This window comes from Anabas testudineus, chromosome 23, assembly GCF_900324465.2.
Source record: "Anabas testudineus chromosome 23, fAnaTes1.2, whole genome shotgun sequence".
NCBI classification, from domain to species: domain Eukaryota; kingdom Metazoa; phylum Chordata; class Actinopteri; order Anabantiformes; family Anabantidae; genus Anabas; species Anabas testudineus.
Genome location: NC_046631.1, coordinates 840,262 through 857,155, shown reverse-complemented (window position 1 = coordinate 857,155; position 16,894 = coordinate 840,262). Strand labels below are relative to the sequence as shown.

General features: G+C 46.3%; 13 non-coding genes across 13 annotated transcripts; all 13 read left to right on the top strand.

Moving 5' to 3' along the window:
• Nucleotides 1-563: 563 nt before the first annotated feature.
• Nucleotides 564-637, top strand: trnat-cgu. Its single transcript has one exon. It is a non-coding gene; the product is annotated as a tRNA-Thr (tRNA).
• Nucleotides 638-1,874: 1,237 nt separating this feature from the next.
• On the top strand, nucleotides 1,875-1,948 carry trnat-ugu. The gene has a single exon. It is a non-coding gene; the product is annotated as a tRNA-Thr (tRNA).
• Nucleotides 1,949-3,228: 1,280 nt separating this feature from the next.
• Nucleotides 3,229-3,302, top strand: trnat-cgu. The gene has a single exon. It is a non-coding gene; the product is annotated as a tRNA-Thr (tRNA).
• A 1,281-nt stretch (nucleotides 3,303-4,583) lies between these two features.
• Nucleotides 4,584-4,657, top strand: trnat-cgu. The gene has a single exon. It is a non-coding gene; the product is annotated as a tRNA-Thr (tRNA).
• A 1,224-nt stretch (nucleotides 4,658-5,881) lies between these two features.
• On the top strand, nucleotides 5,882-5,955 carry trnat-cgu. Its single transcript has one exon. It is a non-coding gene; the product is annotated as a tRNA-Thr (tRNA).
• Nucleotides 5,956-6,792: 837 nt separating this feature from the next.
• On the top strand, nucleotides 6,793-6,866 carry trnat-cgu. The gene has a single exon. It is a non-coding gene; the product is annotated as a tRNA-Thr (tRNA).
• A 1,224-nt stretch (nucleotides 6,867-8,090) lies between these two features.
• Nucleotides 8,091-8,164, top strand: trnat-cgu. The gene has a single exon. It is a non-coding gene; the product is annotated as a tRNA-Thr (tRNA).
• An 837-nt stretch (nucleotides 8,165-9,001) lies between these two features.
• On the top strand, nucleotides 9,002-9,075 carry trnat-cgu. Its single transcript has one exon. It is a non-coding gene; the product is annotated as a tRNA-Thr (tRNA).
• Nucleotides 9,076-10,299: 1,224 nt separating this feature from the next.
• trnat-cgu lies at nucleotides 10,300-10,373 on the top strand. The gene has a single exon. It is a non-coding gene; the product is annotated as a tRNA-Thr (tRNA).
• Nucleotides 10,374-11,210: 837 nt separating this feature from the next.
• Nucleotides 11,211-11,284, top strand: trnat-cgu. Its single transcript has one exon. It is a non-coding gene; the product is annotated as a tRNA-Thr (tRNA).
• Nucleotides 11,285-12,507: 1,223 nt separating this feature from the next.
• Nucleotides 12,508-12,581, top strand: trnat-cgu. Its single transcript has one exon. It is a non-coding gene; the product is annotated as a tRNA-Thr (tRNA).
• Nucleotides 12,582-13,861: 1,280 nt separating this feature from the next.
• trnat-cgu lies at nucleotides 13,862-13,935 on the top strand. The gene has a single exon. It is a non-coding gene; the product is annotated as a tRNA-Thr (tRNA).
• A 1,681-nt stretch (nucleotides 13,936-15,616) lies between these two features.
• On the top strand, nucleotides 15,617-15,690 carry trnat-cgu. Its single transcript has one exon. It is a non-coding gene; the product is annotated as a tRNA-Thr (tRNA).
• The last annotated feature ends 1,204 nt before the right edge of the window (nucleotides 15,691-16,894 follow it).

Genomic DNA, 16,894 nt, shown 5'->3' with positions numbered 1-16,894 from the left:
TCTTGCTGCTAAGGTGTGAACAGCTGCAGCTGGGAGGAGACGCCTGGACTGGAAAGGTGTGGAGAGGGGGCCGTGTGGATGGAGACTGGGGGCTGGGCTGAATCAAATCTGTTAAAGAACAGGTTCAGTTCATTTGCCCAGGCTTGGTCACCTGTGGCCTGGCGACCATTTCCAGCCTCACCATGGCCTGAGATGTGTTATTTGGTTCCTTTGGGTGCTGATCTAAGAGAAAAACAGTAGCTTCTTGCTAAAGCAGATCTCTTAGAATCTTGAGATCCCCCTCCTTTCAAATCCAGGCAGAGATTTGAGATGTTCAGTTCTGTCTTATGCACACAGAGGCCAAACCTGACAACGTGCTTTAGATTGTAACATCGCTATCGAAATCATTAACATTAGCATTCACGTTCATCTGCTCGAGGCACTTTTGGGCATCAAACCAAAGACCTTCTAGTGTCCAGTCAAGCACATTTATGGTATATTTAAACCACCCATATAAGCCTTTTCAGTGCGAGGTTGTGTTTGCAGTTAGCCATGTGGAAAATTCACAAGTCACTTGCAAAAGTGGCACTGTGGCTTAGTTGGTCAAAGTGCCTGTCTCGTAAACAGGAGATCCTGGGTTCAAATCCCAGCAGTGCCTTGACGTAGCTTGTCAAATTCTGACCCGAGCAAGTTTGAGAAGGGTTGGTTTGCTGTACCACGCATCAAACCGTTAAGCAATGTTTTTCACAACAGGGACATACCAAACCTACAAACATGACGTATAACTTAACAGCGATACGGAGACCCTGAGAGGTCAGGACCACATTCATCTGCCCGAGGAAATTGTGAACATCAAACCCAAGTCCTTCTGTTGCATCGACAGGCGAGTCTGGCACATTTATGACACATTTAAACGGCTCTTGTACATGTTCTTCATGGCAAATTTGTGTTTAAAGTGACTGAGGGTCAGTGGCGCTCCATGGAAGTGGTGCTGTGTCTTAGATGGTCAAGCGCCTGTCTCGAAAACAGAAGATCCTGGCTTGAAATCCCAGTGGTGCCTAAGTGTCGTCAGCTCCTTTGAAAGACAGCACAACTGCAATCCTATGTTGTCAATATGCTGATTAGTACAAAAATAAAAGAAAGATTGTTAAGAGTAGCCGCCACGTACTTCAGGGGGTCCTCAGGGGGTGTGCACACTCCCCGAGGAGCCTGATGCTGATGTTATCAGGGTCTGTTGCCTTCCTGGCCTTTGTCTTCCTTAAGTCCCTCCTAACCTGGTCCAGGTTCCAGCCTCACCATGGCCTGAGATGTGTTATTTGGTTCCTTTGGGTGCTGAATTGAGAGAAAAACTGTAGCTTCTTGCTAAAGCCAAAGACCTTCTAGTGTCCAGTCAAGCACATTTATGGTATATTTAAACCACCCATATAAGCCTTTTCAGTGCGAGGTTGTGTTTGCAGTTAGTCTTTTGGAAACATCACCAGTTGCATGCAAAAGTGGCGCTGTGGACTAGTTGGTCAAAGTGCCTCTTTTGTAAACAGGAGATCCCGGGTTCAAATCCCAGCAGTACCTTCACCGGCTTTTTCGTGCACTTTCACTAACTGTTTGTTACCCGTCATTGGCTGCTTTGTTTTCTGAAATTAATATTGTACAAGTTCCTGTTTTGCAAGAGGCGGTCATGACTTCAAATTCCAACAGAACTCAGCTGTTAGTGAGGAAATCTTTAATAAAGTCTGCAGAACTTGTGAACTTTACTACACCAATCACAAATGGGCATTGTCAGCATGTAGGACATAATCTTAAACCGTCAATGAACAAGACTTGTTTATGAGGACAAGTTTTCTCTTGCATTGTGGTAAATTCTGGGAATTTGATGGGGTTTGGTTTGTGCTTGAGGAGGCGCTGTGGCTTAGCTGGTGAAAGCACCTGTCTTGTAGACAGGAGATCTTGGGTTCGAATCCCAACAGTTCCTTGACGTGGCTTGTCAAGCTGTGACACAAGGAAGTTTGAGAAGGTCAAGTTTGCTGTACCACACATCAAATTGATAAGCAGCATGTTTTACAACAGGGACATACCAAACCTACAAACATGACGTATAACTTAACAGCGATACGGAGACCCTGAGAGGTCAGGACCACATTCATCTGCCCGAGGAAATTGTGAACATTAAACCCAAGTCCTTCTGTTGCATCGACAGGCAAGTCTGGCACATTTATGACACATTTAAACAACTCTTGTACATGTTCTTCATGGCAAATTTGTGTTTGAAGTTAGGCACATACTGAGGGTCAGTGGCGCTCCATGGAAGTGGTGCTGTGTCTTAGATGGTCAAGCGCCTGTCTCGAAAACAGAAGATCCTGCCTCGAAATCTCAGTGGTGACTAAGTGTCGTCAGCTCCTTTGAAAGACAACACAACTGCAATCCTATGTTGTCAATATGCTGATTAGTACAAAAATAAAAGAAAGATTGTTAAGAGTAGCCGCCACGTACTTCAGGGGGTCCTCAGGGGGTGTGCACACTCCCCGAGGAGCCTGATGCTGATGTTATCAGGGTCTGTTGCCTTCCTGGCCTTTGTCTTCCTTATGTCCCTCCTAACCTGGTTCAGAGGGGGGTGGGCAGTGGCTGGTCTGGAGCTGTGGGTTCTTGGGGGGGTCCCTTTGTTGTGGTCAGAGGGAGGGCAGAGTGGACTGCTTGCTGCTAAGGTGTGAACAGCTGCAGCTGGGAGGAGACGCCTGGACTGGAAAGGTGTGGAGAGGGGGCCGTGTGGATGGAGACTGGGGGCTGGGCTGAATCAAATCTGTTAAAGAACAGGTTCAGTTCATTTGCCCAGGCTTGGTCACCTGTGGCCTGGCGACCATTTCCAGCCTCACCATGGCCTGAGATGTGTTATTTGGTTCCTATGGGTGCTGATCTAAGAGAAAAACAGTAGCTTCTTGCTAAAGCAGATCTCTTAGAATCTTGAGATCCCCCTCCTTTCAAATCCCAGCAGAGATTTGACATGTTCAGTTCTGTCTTATGCACACAGAGGCCAAACCTGACAATGTGCTTTATAATGTAACATCGCTATCGAAATCATTAACATTAGCATTTACGTTCATCTGCTCGAGGCACTTTTGGGCATCAAACCAAAGACCTTCTAGTGTCCAGTCAAGCACATTTATGGTATATTTAAACCACCCATATAAGCCTTTTCAGTGCGAGGTTGTGTTTGCAGTTAGCCATGTGGAAAATTCACTAGTCACTTGCAAATGTGGCGCTGTGGCTTAGTTGGTCAAAGTGCCTGTCTCGTAAACAGGAGATCCTGGGTTCAAATCCCAGCAGTGCCTTGACGTAGCTTGTCAAATTCTGACCTGAGCAAGTTTGAGAAGGGTTAGTTTGCTGTACCACGCATCAAACCGTTAAGCAATGTTTTTCACAACAGGGACATACCAAACCTACAAACATGACGTATAACTTAACAGCGATACGGAGACCCTGAGAGGTCAGGACCACATTCATCTGCCCGAGGAAATTGTGAACATCAAACCCAAGTCCTTCTGTTGCATCGACAGGCAAGTCTGGCACATTTATGACACATTTAAACGGCTCTTGTACATGTTCTTCATGGCAAATTTGTGTTTGAAGTTAGGCACATACTGAGGGTCAGTGGCGCTCCATGGAAATGGTGCTGTGTCTTAGATGGTCAAGCACCTGTCTCGAAAACAGAAGATCCTGGCTTGAAATCTCAGTGGTGACTAAGTGTCGTCAGCTCCTTTGAAAGACAACACAACTGCAATCCTATGTTGTCAATATGCTGATTAGTACAAAAATAAAAGAAAGATTGTTAAGAGTAGCCGCCACGTACTTCAGGGGGTCCCCCGGGGTGTGTGCACACTCCCCGAGGAGCCTGATGCTGATGTTATCAGGGTCTGATGCCTTCCTGGCCTTTGTCCTCCTTATGTCCCTCCTAACCTGGTTCAGAGGGGGGTGGGCAGTGGCTGGTCTGGAGCTGTGGGTTCTTGGGGGGGTCCCTTTGTTGTGGTCGGAGGGAGGGCAGAGTGGACTGCTTGCTGCTAAGGTGTGAACAGCTGCAGCTGGGAGGAGACGCCTGGACTAGAAAGGTGTGGAGAGGGGGCCGTGTGGATGGAGACTGGGGGCTGGGCTGAATCAAATCTGTTAAAGAACAGGTTCAGTTCATTTGCCCAGGCTTGGTCACCTGTGGCCTGGCGACCATTTCCAGCCTCACCATGGCCTGAGATGTGTTATTTGGTTCCTTTGGGTGCTGATCTAAGAGAAAAACAGTAGCTTCTTGCTAAAGCAGATCTCTTAGAATCTTGAGATCCCCCTCCTTTCAAATCCCAGCAGAGATTTGACATGTTCAGTTCTGTCTTATGCACACAGAGGCCAAACCTGACAACGTGCTTTAGATTGTAACATCGCTATCGAAATCATTAACATTAGCATTCACGTTCATCTGCTCGAGGCACTTTTGGGCATCAAACCAAAGACCTTCTAGTGTCCAGTCAAGCACATTTATGGTATATTTAAACCACCCATATAAGCCTTTTCAGTGCAAGGTTGTGTTTGCAGTTAGCCATATGGAAACGTCACCAGTTGCACGCAAAAGTGGCGCTGTGGCTTAGTTGGTCAAAGTGCCTGTCTCGTAAACAGGAGATCCTGGGTTCAAATCCCAGCAGTGCCTACACTGGTTTTTTCGTGCACTTTCCCTGACTGTTTGTTAGCCGTGATTGGCTGCTTTGTTTTCTGAAATTAATATTGTACAAGTTCCTGTTTTGCAAGAGGTGGTCATGACTTCAAATTCCAACAGAACTCAGCTGTTAGTGAGGAAAGCTTTAATAAAGTCTGCAGAGCTTGTGAACTTTACTGCACCAATCACAAATGGGCATTGTCAGCATGTAGGACATAATCTTAAACCGTCTATGAACAAGACTTGTTCATGAGGACGCGTTTTCTCTTGCATTGTGGTAAATTCTGGGAATTTGATGGGGTTTGGTTTGTGCTTGAAGAGGCGCTGTGGCTTAGCTGGTGAAAGCACCTGTCTTGTAGTCAGAAGATCTTGGATTCGAATCCCAACAGTACCTTGACGTGGTTTGTCAAGTTGTGACACAAGGAAGTTTGAGAAGGACAAGTTTGCTGTACCACACATCAAATTGTTAAGCAATGTGTTTTACAACAGGGACATACCAAACCTACAACCATGACATATAAACTTAACAGAAATATGAAGACCCTGAGAGGTAAGCACGACATTCATCTGCCCGAGGAAATTGTGAACATCAAACCCGGTGGCTGGTCTGGAGCTGTGGGTTCTTGGGGGGGTCCCAGGGAGGGAAGAGTGGACTTCTTGCTGCTAAGGTGTGAACAGCTGCAGCTGGGAGGAGACGCCTGGACTGGAAAGGTGTGGAGAGGGGGCCGTGTGGATGGAGACTGGGGGCTGGGCTGAATCAAATCTGTTAAAGAACAGGTTCAGTTCATTTGCCCAGGCTTGGTCACCTGTGGCCTGGCGACCATTTCCAGCCTCACCATGGCCTGAGATGTGTTATTTGGTTCCTATGGGTGCTGATCTAAGAGAAAAACAGTAGCTTCTTGCTAAAGCAGATCTCTTAGAATCTTGAGATCCCCCTCCTTTCAAATCCCAGCAGAGATTTGACATGTTCAGTTCTGTCTTATGCACACAGAGGCCAAACCTGACAATGTGCTTTATAATGTAACATCGCTATCGAAATCATTAACATTAGCATTTACGTTCATCTGCTCGAGGCACTTTTGGGCATCAAACCAAAGACCTTCTAGTGTCCAGTCAAGCACATTTATGGTATATTTAAACCACCCATATAAGCCTTTTCAGTGCGAGGTTGTGTTTGCAGTTAGCCATGTGGAAAATTCACTAGTCACTTGCAAAAGTGGCGCTGTGGCTTAGTTGGTCAAAGTGCCTGTCTCGTAAACAGGAGATCCTGGGTTCAAATCCCAGCAGTGCCTTGACGTAGCTTGTCAAATTCTGACCCGAGCAAGTTTGAGAAGGGTTGGTTTGCTGTACCATGCATCAAACCGTTAAGCAATGTTTTTCACAACAGGGACATACCAAACCTACAAACATGACGTATAACTTAACAGCGATACGGAGACCCTGAGAGGTCAGGACCACATTCATCTGCCCGAGGAAATTGTGAACATCAAACCCAAGTCCTTCTGTTGCATCGACAGGCGAGTCTGGCACATTTATGACACATTTAAACGGCTCTTGTACATGTTCTTCATGGCAAATTTGTGTTTAAAGTGACTGAGGGTCAGTGGCGCTCCATGGAAGTGGTGCTGTGTCTTAGATGGTCAAGCGCCTGTCTCGAAAACAGAAGATCCTGGCTTGAAATCCCAGTGGTGCCTAAGTGTCGTCAGCTCCTTTGAAAGACAGCACAACTGCAATCCTATGTTGTCAATATGCTGATTAGTACAAAAATAAAAGAAAGATTGTTAAGAGTAGCCGCCACGTACTTCAGGGGGTCCTCAGGGGGTGTGCACACTCCCCGAGGAGCCTGATGCTGATGTTATCAGGGTCTGTTGCCTTCCTGGCCTTTGTCTTCCTTAAGTCCCTCCTAACCTGGTCCAGGTTCCAGCCTCACCATGGCCTGAGATGTGTTATTTGGTTCCTTTGGGTGCTGAATTGAGAGAAAAACTGTAGCTTCTTGCTAAAGCCAAAGACCTTCTAGTGTCCAGTCAAGCACATTTATGGTATATTTAAACCACCCATATAAGCCTTTTCAGTGCGAGGTTGTGTTTGCAGTTAGCCATATGGAAACGTCACCAGTTGCACACAAAAGTGGCGCTGTGGACTAGTTGGTCAAAGTGCCTGTCTCGTAAACAGGAGATCCCGGGTTCAAATCCCAGCAGTGCCTACACTGGCTTTTTCGTGCACTTTCCCTAACTGTTTGTTAGCCGTGATTGGCTGCTTTGTTTTCTGAAATTAATATTGTACAAGTTCCTGTTTTGCAAGAGGTGGTCATGACTTCAAATTCCAACAGAACTCAGCTGTTAGTGAGGAAAGCTTTAATAAAGTCTGCAGAGCTTGTGAACTTTACTGCACCAATCACAAATGGGCATTGTCAGCATGTAGGACATAATCTTAAACCGTCTATGAACAAGACTTGTTCATGAGGACGCGTTTTCTCTTGCATTGTGGTAAATTCTGGGAATTTGATGGGGTTTGGTTTGTGCTTGAAGAGGCGCTGTGGCTTAGCTGGTGAAAGCACCTGTCTTGTAGACAGAAGATCTTAGATTCGAATCCCAACAGTACCTTGACGTGGTTTGTCAAGTTGTGACACAAGGAAGTTTGAGAAGGACAAGTTTGCTGTACCACACATCAAATTGTTAAGCAATGTGTTTTACAACAGGGACATACCAAACCTACAACCATGACATATAAACTTAACAGAAATATGAAGACCCTGAGAGGTAAGCACGACATTCATCTGCCCGAGGAAATTGTGAACATCAAACCCGGTGGCTGGTCTGGAGCTGTGGGTTCTTGGGGGGGTCCCAGGGAGGGAAGAGTGGACTTCTTGCTGCTAAGGTGTGAACAGCTGCAGCTGGGAGGAGACGCCTGGACTGGAAAGGTGTGGAGAGGGGGCCGTGTGGATGGAGACTGGGGGCTGGGCTGAATCAAATCTGTTAAAGAACAGGTTCAGTTCATTTGCCCAGGCTTGGTCACCTGTGGCCTGGCGACCATTTCCAGCCTCACCATGGCCTGAGATGTGTTATTTGGTTCCTATGGGTGCTGATCTAAGAGAAAAACAGTAGCTTCTTGCTAAAGCAGATCTCTTAGAATCTTGAGATCCCCCTCCTTTCAAATCCCAGCAGAGATTTGACATGTTCAGTTCTGTCTTATGCACACAGAGGCCAAACCTGACAATGTGCTTTATAATGTAACATCGCTATCGAAATCATTAACATTAGCATTTACGTTCATCTGCTCGAGGCACTTTTGGGCATCAAACCAAAGACCTTCTAGTGTCCAGTCAAGCACATTTATGGTATATTTAAACCACCCATATAAGCCTTTTCAGTGCGAGGTTGTGTTTGCAGTTAGCCATGTGGAAAATTCACTAGTCACTTGCAAAAGTGGCGCTGTGGCTTAGTTGGTCAAAGTGCCTGTCTCGTAAACAGGAGATCCTGGGTTCAAATCCCAGCAGTGCCTTGACGTAGCTTGTCAAATTCTGACCCGAGCAAGTTTGAGAAGGGTTGGTTTGCTGTACCATGCATCAAACCGTTAAGCAATGTTTTTCACAACAGGGACATACCAAACCTACAAACATGACGTATAACTTAACAGCGATACGGAGACCCTGAGAGGTCAGGACCACATTCATCTGCCCGAGGAAATTGTGAACATCAAACCCAAGTCCTTCTGTTGCATCGACAGGCGAGTCTGGCACATTTATGACACATTTAAACGGCTCTTGTACATGTTCTTCATGGCAAATTTGTGTTTAAAGTGACTGAGGGTCAGTGGCGCTCCATGGAAGTGGTGCTGTGTCTTAGATGGTCAAGCGCCTGTCTCGAAAACAGAAGATCCTGGCTTGAAATCCCAGTGGTGCCTAAGTGTCGTCAGCTCCTTTGAAAGACAGCACAACTGCAATCCTATGTTGTCAATATGCTGATTAGTACAAAAATAAAAGAAAGATTGTTAAGAGTAGCCGCCACGTACTTCAGGGGGTCCTCAGGGGGTGTGCACACTCCCCGAGGAGCCTGATGCTGATGTTATCAGGGTCTGTTGCCTTCCTGGCCTTTGTCTTCCTTAAGTCCCTCCTAACCTGGTCCAGGTTCCAGCCTCACCATGGCCTGAGATGTGTTATTTGGTTCCTTTGGGTGCTGAATTGAGAGAAAAACTGTAGCTTCTTGCTAAAGCCAAAGACCTTCTAGTGTCCAGTCAAGCACATTTATGGTATATTTAAACCACCCATATAAGCCTTTTCAGTGCGAGGTTGTGTTTGCAGTTAGCCATATGGAAACGTCACCAGTTGCACACAAAAGTGGCGCTGTGGACTAGTTGGTCAAAGTGCCTGTCTCGTAAACAGGAGATCCCGGGTTCAAATCCCAGCAGTGCCTACACTGGCTTTTTCGTGCACTTTCCCTAACTGTTTGTTAGCCGTGATTGGCTGCTTTGTTTTCTGAAATTAATATTGTACAAGTTCCTGTTTTGCAAGAGGTGGTCATGACTTCAAATTCCAACAGAACTCAGCTGTTAGTGAGGAAAGCTTTAATAAAGTCTGCAGAGCTTGTGAACTTTACTGCACCAATCACAAATGGGCATTGTCAGCATGTAGGACATAATCTTAAACCGTCTATGAACAAGACTTGTTCATGAGGACGCGTTTTCTCTTGCATTGTGGTAAATTCTGGGAATTTGATGGGGTTTGGTTTGTGCTTGAAGAGGCGCTGTGGCTTAGCTGGTGAAAGCACCTGTCTTGTAGACAGAAGATCTTAGATTCGAATCCCAACAGTACCTTGACGTGGTTTGTCAAGTTGTGACACAAGGAAGTTTGAGAAGGACAAGTTTGCTGTACCACACATCAAATTGTTAAGCAATGTGTTTTACAACAGGGACATACCAAACCTACAACCATGACATATAAACTTAACAGAAATATGAAGACCCTGAGAGGTAAGCACGACATTCATCTGCCCGAGGAAATTGTGAACATCAAACCCGGTGGCTGGTCTGGAGCTGTGGGTTCTTGGGGGGGTCCCAGGGAGGGAAGAGTGGACTTCTTGCTGCTAAGGTGTGAACAGCTGCAGCTGGGAGGAGACGCCTGGACTGGAAAGGTGTGGAGAGGGGGCCGTGTGGATGGAGACTGGGGGCTGGGCTGAATCAAATCTGTTAAAGAACAGGTTCAGTTCATTTGCCCAGGCTTGGTCACCTGTGGCCTGGCGACCATTTCCAGCCTCACCATGGCCTGAGATGTGTTATTTGGTTCCTATGGGTGCTGATCTAAGAGAAAAACAGTAGCTTCTTGCTAAAGCAGATCTCTTAGAATCTTGAGATCCCCCTCCTTTCAAATCCCAGCAGAGATTTGACATGTTCAGTTCTGTCTTATGCACACAGAGGCCAAACCTGACAATGTGCTTTATAATGTAACATCGCTATCGAAATCATTAACATTAGCATTCACGTTCATCTGCTCGAGGCACTTTTGGGCATCAAACCAAAGACCTTCTAGTGTCCAGTCAAGCACATTTATGGTATATTTAAACCACCCATATAAGCCTTTTCAGTGCGAGGTTGTGTTTGCAGTTAGCCATGTGGAAAATTCACTAGTCACTTGCAAAAGTGGCGCTGTGGCTTAGTTGGTCAAAGTGCCTGTCTCGTAAACAGGAGATCCTGGGTTCAAATCCCAGCAGTGCCTTGACGTAGCTTGTCAAATTCTGACCCGAGCAAGTTTGAGAAGGGTTGGTTTGCTGTACCATGCATCAAACCGCTAAGCAATGTTTTTCACAACAGGGACATACCAAACCTACAAACATGACGTATAACTTAACAGCGATACGGAGACCCTGAGAGGTCAGGACCACATTCATCTGCCCCAGGAAATTGTGAACATCAAACCCAAGTCCTTCTGTTGCATCGACAGGCGAGTCTGGCACATTTATGACACATTTAAACGGCTCTTGTACATGTTCTTCATGGCAAATTTGTGTTTAAAGTGACTGAGGGTCAGTGGCGCTCCATGGAAGTGGTGCTGTGTCTTAGATGGTCAAGCGCCTGTCTCGAAAACAGAAGATCCTGGCTTGAAATCCCAGTGGTGCCTAAGTGTCGTCAGCTCCTTTGAAAGACAGCACAACTGCAATCCTATGTTGTCAATATGCTGATTAGTACAAAAATAAAAGAAAGATTGTTAAGAGTAGCCGCCACGTACTTCAGGGGGTCCTCGGGTGGTGTGCACACTCCCCGAGGAGCCTGATGCTGATGTTATCAGGGTCTGTTGCCTTCCTGGCCTTTGTCTTCCTTAAGTCCCTCCTAACCTGGTCCAGGTTCCAGCCTCACCATGGCCTGAGATGTGTTATTTGGTTCCTTTGGGTGCTGAATTGAGAGAAAAACTGTAGCTTCTTGCTAAAGCCAAAGACCTTCTAGTGTCCAGTCAAGCACATTTATGGTATATTTAAACCACCCATATAAGCCTTTTCAGTGCGAGGTTGTGTTTGCAGTTAGCCATATGGAAACGTCACCAGTTGCACGCAAAAGTGGCGCTGTGGACTAGTTGGTCAAAGTGCCTGTCTCGTAAACAGGAGATCCGGGGTTCAAATCCCAGCAGTGCCTACACTGGCTTTTTCGTGCACTTTCCCTAACTGTTTGTTAGCCGTGATTGGCTGCTTTGTTTTCTGAAATTAATATTGTACAAGTTCCTGTTTTGCAAGAGGTGGTCATGACTTCAAATTCCAACAGAACTCAGCTGTTAGTGAGGAAAGCTTTAATAAAGTCTGCAGAGCTTGTGAACTTTACTGCACCAATCACAAATGGGCATTGTCAGCATGTAGGACATAATCTTAAACCGTCTATGAACAAGACTTGTTCATGAGGACGCGTTTTCTCTTGCATTGTGGTAAATTCTGGGAATTTGATGGGGTTTGATTTGTGCTTGAAGAGGCGCTGTGGCTTAGCTGGTGAAAGCACCTGTCTTGTAGACAGAAGATCTTAGATTCGAATCCCAACAGTACCTTGACGTGGTTTGTCAAGTTGTGACACAAGGAAGTTTGAGAAGGACAAGTTTGCTGTACCACACATCAAATTGTTAAGCAATGTGTTTTACAACAGGGACATACCAAACCTACAACCATGACATATAAACTTAACAGAAATATGAAGACCCTGAGAGGTAAGCACGACATGCATCTGCCCGAGGAAATTGTGAACATCAACCCGGTGGCTGGTCTGGAGCTGTGGGTTCTTGGGGGGGTCCCAGGGAGGGAAGAGTGGACTTCTTGCTGCTAAGGTGTGAACAGCTGCAGCTGGGAGGAGACGCCTGGACTGGAAAGGTGTGGAGAGGGGGCCGTGTGGATGGAGACTGGGGGCTGGGCTGAATCAAATCTGTTAAAGAACAGGTTCAGTTCATTTGCCCAGGCTTGGTCACCTGTGGCCTGGCGACCATTTCCAGCCTCACCATGGCCTGAGATGTGTTATTTGGTTCCTATGGGTGCTGATCTAAGAGAAAAACAGTAGCTTCTTGCTAAAGCAGATCTCTTAGAATCTTGAGATCCCCCTCCTTTCAAATCCCAGCAGAGATTTGACATGTTCAGTTCTGTCTTATGCACACAGAGGCCAAACCTGACAATGTGCTTTATAATGTAACATCGCTATCGAAATCATTAACATTAGCATTCACGTTCATCTGCTCGAGGCACTTTTGGGCATCAAACCAAAGACCTTCTAGTGTCCAGTCAAGCACATTTATGGTATATTTAAACCACCCATATAAGCCTTTTCAGTGCGAGGTTGTGTTTGCAGTTAGCCATGTGGAAAATTCACTAGTCACTTGCAAAAGTGGCGCTGTGGCTTAGTTGGTCAAAGTGCCTGTCTCGTAAACAGGAGATCCTGGGTTCAAATCCCAGCAGTGCCTTGACGTAGCTTGTCAAATTCTGACCCGAGCAAGTTTGAGAAGGGTTGGTTTGCTGTACCATGCATCAAACCGTTAAGCAATGTTTTTCACAACAGGGACATACCAAACCTACAAACATGACGTATAACTTAACAGCGATACGGAGACCCTGAGAGGTCAGGACCACATTCATCTGCCCGAGGAAATTGTGAACATCAAACCCAAGTCCTTCTGTTGCATCGACAGGCAAGTCTGGCACATTTATGACAAATTTAAACGGCTCTTGTACATGTTCTTCATGGCAAATTTGTGTTTGAAGTTAGGCACATACTGAGGGTCAGTGGCGCTCCATGGAAGTGGTGCTGTGTCTTAGATGGTCAAGCGCCTGTCTCGAAAACAGAAGATCCTGGCTTGAAATCTCAGTGGTGACTAAGTGTCGTCAGCTCCTTTGAAAGACAACACAACTGCAATCCTATATTGTCAATATGCTGATTAGTACAAAAATAAAAGAAAGATTGTTAAGAGTAGCCGCCACGTACTTCAGGGGGTCCTGAGGGGGTGTGCACACTCCCCGAGGAGCCTGATGCTGATTTTATCAGGGTCTGAAGCCTTCCTCGCCTTTGTCCTCCTTATGTCCCTCCTAACCTGGTTCAGAGGGGGGTGGGCAGTGGCTGGTCTGGAGCTGTGGGTTCTTGGGGGGGTCCCTTTGTTGTGGTCGGAGGGAGGGCAGAGTGGACTGCTTGCTGCTAAGGTGTGAACAGCTGCAGCTGGGAGGAGACCCCTGGACTGGAAAGGTGTGGAGAGGGGGACGTGTGGATGGAGACTGGGGGCTGGGCTGAATCAAATCTGTTAAAGAACAGGTTCAGTTCATTTGCCCAGGCTTGGTCACCTGTGGCCTGGCGACCATTTCCAGCCTCACCATGGCCTGAGATGTGTTATTTGGTTCCTTTGGGTGCTGATCTAAGAGAAAAACAGTAGCTTCTTCCTAAAGCAGATCTCTTAGAATCTTGAGATCCCCCTCCTTTCAAATCCCAGCAGAGATTTGACATGTTCAGTTCTGTCTTATGCACACAGAGGCCAAACCTGACAACGTGCTTTAGATTGTAACATCGCTATCGAAATCATTAACATTAGCATTCACGTTCATCTGCTCGAGGCACTTTTGGGCATCAAACCAAAGACCTTCTAGTGTCCAGTCAAGCACATTTATGGTTTATTTAAACCACCCATATAAGCCTTTTCAGTGCAAGGTTGTGTTTGCAGTTAGCCATATGGAAACGTCACCAGTTGCACGCAAAAGTGGCGCTGTGGCTTAGTTGGTCAAAGTGCCTGTCTCGTAAATAGGAGATCCTGGGTTCAAATCCCAGCAGTGCCTACACTGGCTTTTTCGTGCACTTTCCCTAACTGTTTGTTAGCCGTGATTGGCTGCTTTGTTTTCTGAAATTAATATTGTACAAGTTCCTGTTTTGCAAGAGGTGGTCATGACTTCAAATTCCAACAGAACTCAGCTGTTAGTGAGGAAAGCTTTAATAAAGTCTGCAGAGCTTGTGAACTTTACTGCACCAATCACAAATGGGCATTGTCAGCATGTAGGACATAATCTTAAACCGTCTATGAACAAGACTTGTTCATGAGGACGCGTTTTCTCTTGCATTGTGGTAAATTCTGGGAATTTGATGGGGTTTGGTTTGTGCTTGAGGAGGCGCTGTGGCTTAGCTGGTGAAAGCACCTGTCTTGTAGACAGAAGATCTTGGATTCGAATCCCAACAGTACCTTGACGTGGTTTGTCAAGTTGTGACACAAGGAAGTTTGAGAAGGACAAGTTTGCTGTACCACACATCAAATTGTTAAGCAATGTGTTTTACAACAGGGACATACCAAACCTACAACCATGACATATAAACTTAACAGAAATATGAAGACCCTGAGAGGTAAGCACGACATTCATCTGCCCGAGGAAATTGTGAACATCAAACCCAAGTCCTTCTGTTGCATCGACAGGCAAGTCTGGCACATTTATGACACATTTAAACGGCTCTTGTACATGTTCTTCATGGCAAATTTGTGTTTGAAGTTAGGCACATACTGAGGGTCAGTGGCGCTCCATGGAAATGGTGCTGTGTCTTAGATGGTCAAGCACCTGTCTCGAAAACAGAAGATCCTGGCTTGAAATCTCAGTGGTGACTAAGTGTCGTCAGCTCCTTTGAAAGACAACACAACTGCAATCCTATGTTGTCAATATGCTGATTAGTACAAAAATAAAAGAAAGATTGTTAAGAGTAGCCACCACGTACTTCAGGGGGTCCCCCGGGGTGTGTGCACACTCCCCGAGGAGCCTGATGCTGATGTTATCAGGGTCTGATGCCTTCCTGGCCTTTGTCCTCCTTATGTCCCTCCTAACCTGGTTCAGAGGGGGTGGGCAGTGGCTGGTCTGGAGCTGTGGGTTCTTGGGGGGGTCCCTTTGTTGTGGTCGGAGGGAGGGCAGAGTGGACTGCTTGCTGCTAAGGTGTGAACAGCTGCAGCTGGGAGGAGACGCCTGGACTAGAAAGGTGTGGAGAGGGGGCCGTGTGGATGGAGACTGGGGGCTGGGCTGAATCAAATCTGTTAAAGAACAGGTTCAGTTCATTTGCCCAGGCTTGGTCACCTGTGGCCTGGCGACCATTTCCAGCCTCACCATGGCCTGAGATGTGTTATTTGGTTCCTTTGGGTGCTGATCTAAGAGAAAAACAGTAGCTTCTTGCTAAAGCAGATCTCTTAGAATCTTGAGATCCCCCTCCTTTCAAATCCCAGCAGAGATTTGAGATGTTCAGTTCTGTCTTATGCACACAGAGGCCAAACCTGACAACGTGCTTTAGATTGTAACATCGCTATCGAAATCATTAACATTAGCATTCACGTTCATCTGCTCGAGGCACTTTTGGGCATCAAACCAAAGACCTTCTAGTGTCCAGTCAAGCACATTTATGGTATATTTAAACCACCCATATAAGCCTTTTCAGTGCGAGGTTGTGTTTGCAGTTAGCCATGTGGAAAATTCACAAGTCACTTGCAAAAGTGGCGCTGTGGCTTAGTTGGTCAAAGTGCCTGTCTCGTAAACAGGAGATCCTGGGTTCAAATCCCAGCAGTGCCTTGACATAGCTTGTCAAATTCTGACCCGAGCAAGTTTGAGAAGGTTGGTTTGCTGTACCATGCATCAAACCGTTAAACAATGTTTTTCACAACAGGGACATACCAAACCTACAAACATGACGTATAACTTAACAGCGATACGGAGACCCTGAGAGGTCAGGACCACATTCATCTGCCCCAGGAAATTGTGAACATCAAACCCAAGTCCTTCTGTTGCATCGACAGGCGAGTCTGGCACATTTATGACACATTTAAACGGCTCTTGTACATGTTCTTCATGGCAAATTTGTGTTTAAAGTGACTGAGGGTCAGTGGCGCTCCATGGAAGTGGTGCTGTGTCTTAGATGGTCAAGCGCCTGTCTCGAAAACAGAAGATCCTGGCTTGAAATCCCAGTGGTGCCTAAGTGTCGTCAGATCCTTTGAAAGACAGCACAACTGCAATCCTATGTTGTCAATATGCTGATTAGTACAAAAATAAAAGAAGATTGTTAAGAGTAGCCGCCACGTACTTCAGGGGGTCCTCAGGGGGTGTGCACACTCCCCGAGGAGCCTGATGCTGATGTTATCAGGGTCTGTTGCCTTCCTGGCCTTTGTCTTCCTTAAGTCCCTCCTAACCTGGTCCAGGTTCCAGCCTCACCATGGCCTGAGATGTGTTATTTGGTTCCTTTGGGTGCTGAATTGAGAGAAAAACTGTAGCTTCTTGCTAAAGCCAAAGACCTTCTAGTGTCCAGTCAAGCACATTTATGGTATATTTAAACCACCCATAAGCCTTTTCAGTGCGAGGTTGTGTTTGCAGTTAGCCATATGGAAACGTCACCAGTTGCACGCAAAAGTGGCGCTGGTGGACTAGTTGGTCAAAGTGCCTGTCTCGTAAACAGGAGATCCGGGGTTCAAATCCCAGCAGTGCCTACACTGGCTTTTCGTGCACTTTCCCTAACTGTTTGTTAGCCGTGATTGGCTGCTTTGTTTTCTGAAATTAATATTGTACAAGTTCCTGTTTTGCAAGAGGTGGTCATGACTTCAAATTCCAACAGAACTCAGCTGTTAGTGAGGAAAGCTTAATAAAGTCTGCAGAGCTTGTGAACTTACTGCACCAATCACAAATGGGCATTGTCAGCATGTAGGACATAATCTTAAACCGTCTATGAACAAGACTTGTTCATGAGGACGCGTTTTCTCTTGCATTGTGGAAAGTCTGGAATTTG